Source organism: Octodon degus, unplaced genomic scaffold (genome assembly GCF_000260255.1).
Source record: "Octodon degus isolate 3935 unplaced genomic scaffold, OctDeg1.0 scaffold00129, whole genome shotgun sequence".
NCBI lineage: Eukaryota > Metazoa > Chordata > Mammalia > Rodentia > Octodontidae > Octodon > Octodon degus.
In genome coordinates this window covers 3,064,079-3,068,302 of record NW_004524705.1, presented here as the reverse complement: position 1 = coordinate 3,068,302, position 4,224 = coordinate 3,064,079, and positions in this window count along the sequence as shown.

The window sequence follows — 4,224 nt, the reverse complement described above, 5'->3', positions numbered from 1 at the left end:
CACCAGGGGGCAGGGCTGGCTGGCATGTGGTGCTGGGGGATTGAACCGCGGTCCCTGATGCTTTTGCTAAGCTTGTTCTAAATAGGTGCTTTAGACCACTGAGCCATCTCTCCAGCCCCAACCAGGACCATACTTGTGCAGCTCTGCATTCTTTGTGCTGGACAATGTAAATGTTAACAAAAACAACAACAGGGCTGGTGAGATGGCTCAGCGGTCTAAAGCACCTACTTAGAACAAGCTTAGCAAAGCACAGGGACCACGGTTCAATCCCCCAGCACCACATGCCAGCCAGCCCCACCCCCAGGCGGGCTGAGCTGGCCACACACACACACACACTATAAATAAACAAAAACAACAACAACAAAAAGCCATGCATGAATGTCATTAGTGCTCGGTTGGTGCAGTGCGGTTACAGAGAACTCCTCTATTCTTTTTTTTTTTTTTTTTTTTGCAGAACCAGGGATTGAACTCAGTCCCTTGCACTTGCGCTTATTCTACTGAGCTGTCTCCCCAGCTCCTAGAGAACTCCTCTGTTCTCACCAGGGCAGTTCCTTCCTACTTTACAGACACGCGGTTTTTCATAAAGCTGTTCTGGAAGAAACTCTTCTACCTCCTGTGGCACGCCTGTGTCTGGTAATCGGAGCAGCTATTTTGAAGACAGTGATGTGCAATATAATAAGCATTGCAAATTTCCTAAGAGGTTTTGAAATTCTGTATCCTTATTTTTTATTGTTTAAAATAATATGCTTTTTTTTTATTTTACAAAATCTCCCCCTTGTTTAAAACATACTTTTCCCACTGTAGCTGCCACTTTCTGAAGCAGTTCTGAAAATTCTCTTTCATGAGTATCTTTATGAGCTATGATCAAAAATTGAGTGAATTTTTTTTTATGAGGTATAATCAACACTGAGTGACTGTTGCTGCCGAGTGCCATGGATGGAAAGACAGGCATGTAAAAACGGGACACCGTGTCCTCATCCACCGTAGTCACTGGATCCGCCACCTTGCGACTTCTGGCTCTGCCCTAAGTCAACGTGACCATGAAGGTGGGGTTTAAATCAACTCGAGCATCAAGGGGCCTCCAAGATAAAACTGTAGTCATAAAGAGGACTTCCGCAGGAGCCCCAGAAAGTTGCAAGGGTGGCAGAATAAGTGTATTAGAATGAAAAGGGAGTGCGTAGAGGGTGCTGACTGGCAATGTGGTTTTTACTGTAATACATTTTTAAAGTTCAAACATGTATTGTATCTTTTATTACACCTTGTAAACTTCGTAGGTGGTTTCTGTGGTCCCCAGGGACTCATAGCCCTTTAAAATACTCAAACTCCAGTTCCTTTGTACTGTGTCTCAGGCCCATTTGGCTCAAGCAGTTTGCTTGAGATTAGTTGGGTGGGGATTAACAAAGTGACAACAATATCTAAGGGGACTCGGTTTATTTGGGGAAGAATGACACCCCAGCACTTACTTGTGCTGATTGCCGGGTAACAGAATTACTCCAATCACTGGCAGAGTATTTTTGATTGTGTGAGTCTCCAAGTCTTGATTGTTCCATGAGTAGATTTCCTGCAGCAATACTCTGAAAACAAAAAGAAAAGTTGTGGGGAAAATATAGGGCGCGCTGGGAAAACAAATGATTTAATTGCATATGGTACCAAAATAAATTAAGGGGGCCGGGGAGATGGCTCAGTAGAATAAGTGTTTGCCTGGCAAGCGTAATGGTCTGAGCTCAATCCCCAGTTCCAAAAAAAAAAAAAAAAAAAAATTAAGCATCCCTTCTTCTAATACTGCTTCCCTTGTTTCTCAATAAAATGATGGAATAAATAAATATTAAAAAAAAAAATACTGTTTCCCTGTAATGACTCTAATACCAGTGCTGGGTTTTATTGAATAGAGCAAAGTGGACTCTCTGGACATGAAAGCTGCCCTGAGGCTCGTACCTGTAAAACAGGAGGCAGCTTCTCCCCTCTGTAGCTGACAGGTTCATAGTGAGCACGGTGTTAGCCAGAGAAAAGGAAAAGAAGATGAAAGAAAACCGTCTGAAGACCAGAAAACAGAGACAAAATTCCACTTGGTAGTGCAAACTCCTTAAATTGTTTTCCAAGAGACAGGGGAAAACAACACTGTTTAAAGGTCACACTGCTTGTTTGAAAGAGTTTGACTTTCAGCAGATAAATCTCCTATATGAGGATGTAAGAATTTCTGCTAGAAACACTCTCACACAACAAACAAAGGAACAGTCCCTGAGATGTGATTAACCAACATTCCGGTCACCACAATGTTAGCTTTCAAAGACTTTCAAAGGGAAGGAGCACTTCATTAATTGGCTAAGCCATTCTTTAGAATGTCTAAGAGATTAGGACCTCAGGACACTTTAGGGGTTTACTTTCCTGGGAAAAAGGGATCTATAAAGAAATTTAAACCATCTTGACTACTACAGTATTACCACCTACTTTAAATATTACAGAATTGACTCACTGTTAGCACTTAGTTTTTCTGTAGCATGCCCTGTGAGCTTCATGTGTAGTAGGTAGTCATTTTAGGGTTTTTTGCATTTTAAAAATCTGATTATAATAAAACTTCTCCAGCCCAAATAGATTCTGTGGATTTTAATGCAAATTACCAAACTTTCTAAAACCTTGGAAAGGAAGGTTTCCCTAGGTCTTGCTGTTATTTAAATGAGTTGTAACACCTTGGGTTTAGGCTGACAACAAACACAAACCCCTATGGCCCAGGGAGGCTGGGCCAACCACCTTGGTGAACAGAACGCTGCTGCATTTGATGTTGAAATTACAGGTCTCATGGAGAGGAGACAGAGAGAGAAAAACCAGGGAGGATCTGGGTGTGCTTTCGCCCTGGGCAGGGAGATCTGAAGAACCTGGCTCTGGGCCGCGCACCAGGTCCGAGCCACCCCATCCCCCGCTGGATCCTCCGCTCACGCGTCTGGAATGCGAGATACTGCCTTAGCTCCAGGCCGCATGCTGGGACCAGACAAGAGGGAAATGGTGGGGTGCTTATTTATTTGTTATTTATTCATTTATTTCTAATTAGAAGGCAAATACCAGAAGCAACATATTTAAAGCTGGGTGTTCTCGGAAGCCACCCACAAACGAGTGTTCTCAAGCGTATTTTGCTCCTTATGTGTTAAGCTGTTCTCTATGCCAGTCATTCACATGCATCGCTCTGCTCTGGCTTGTGTCCAGGTGGCCCCAAAGCCTCGTGTGGCCATAGGGGGGCTTTTGCAGAGGTGACCACATCTGCAGTGTGAGGCTGGGAATGATTCTTAGTGCAGAGCTGGGCGCAAGGGCGGCCAGCGCTACACTAGCCAGGGGAGATTAGGGGACAGAAAGACGCTGTCGAGGTCCCTTGTTGCCTAGCTACCTGCGGCCCACCTTGAATGCTTCTCCCTGCGAGGCTTTTGCGCCCGTCACCTGCCCTGGGTCAGTGATGACAGACTGGAAGCTCTACACCCATGAGCCGAGACACTTTTCCCTCTTTAACTTTGGGCATCCAGTTTTTTGTCTCAGGAATGAGAAAAGCCAATAAGATGCTCCCCTCTGCCTCTTCGATGATAATATGATTGAATAGTAATCACAACATTAGCAAAACATCATATTCAGAAAACTTATAACCTTTTTTTTCTTTTTATGTAATTGGTACAGGGCCTCACTATGCAACTCCACTGGTCGCCGCTCAGCGCACCCTGGGGGCGGGGCCGAAGCGGCTTGCAGTACTGGAGATCAAACCCTGGGCGCTGAGCTTGCCAAAGCAGGCGCTGTAGTCCGCTGAGCTGTCTCGCCACCCTTACTTTCTAACCTAACGGCGGATCTGAGCCAGCGGGCGCAGACTTAGCCAAGGCCACGGCCATGGAGGGGAGCTCTAGGTGTTTTCTCATGCAGGGGCCATGTTCTGCTCGTCCCAGCGGCACCAGCCTGCTCCCTCTCCCGGGCGGGGAGCCAAGGCAGTGGTGGGGCTGCCTGCTCCAGCGCCTGCTGCTCCTGCAGATGCTGAGCGTTAAGTACTGCCCAGCCTAGGTGCTTCTCCTGCCCACAGCAGGGCCGGCCCAGGGCACAGAGCCATTCTGCATAGGAGCTCTGCCCTTGACTCCAGAGCTGCAAAGAGGGGCAAACAGAGATTCAGCGAGCATGTTGGGCCCGTAGAGCTGCGGGTCAGTGGTCGCGTTCCAGCTTCTCACGTGCATAAGGACCTATGGGAGCCCTGCACCTGGG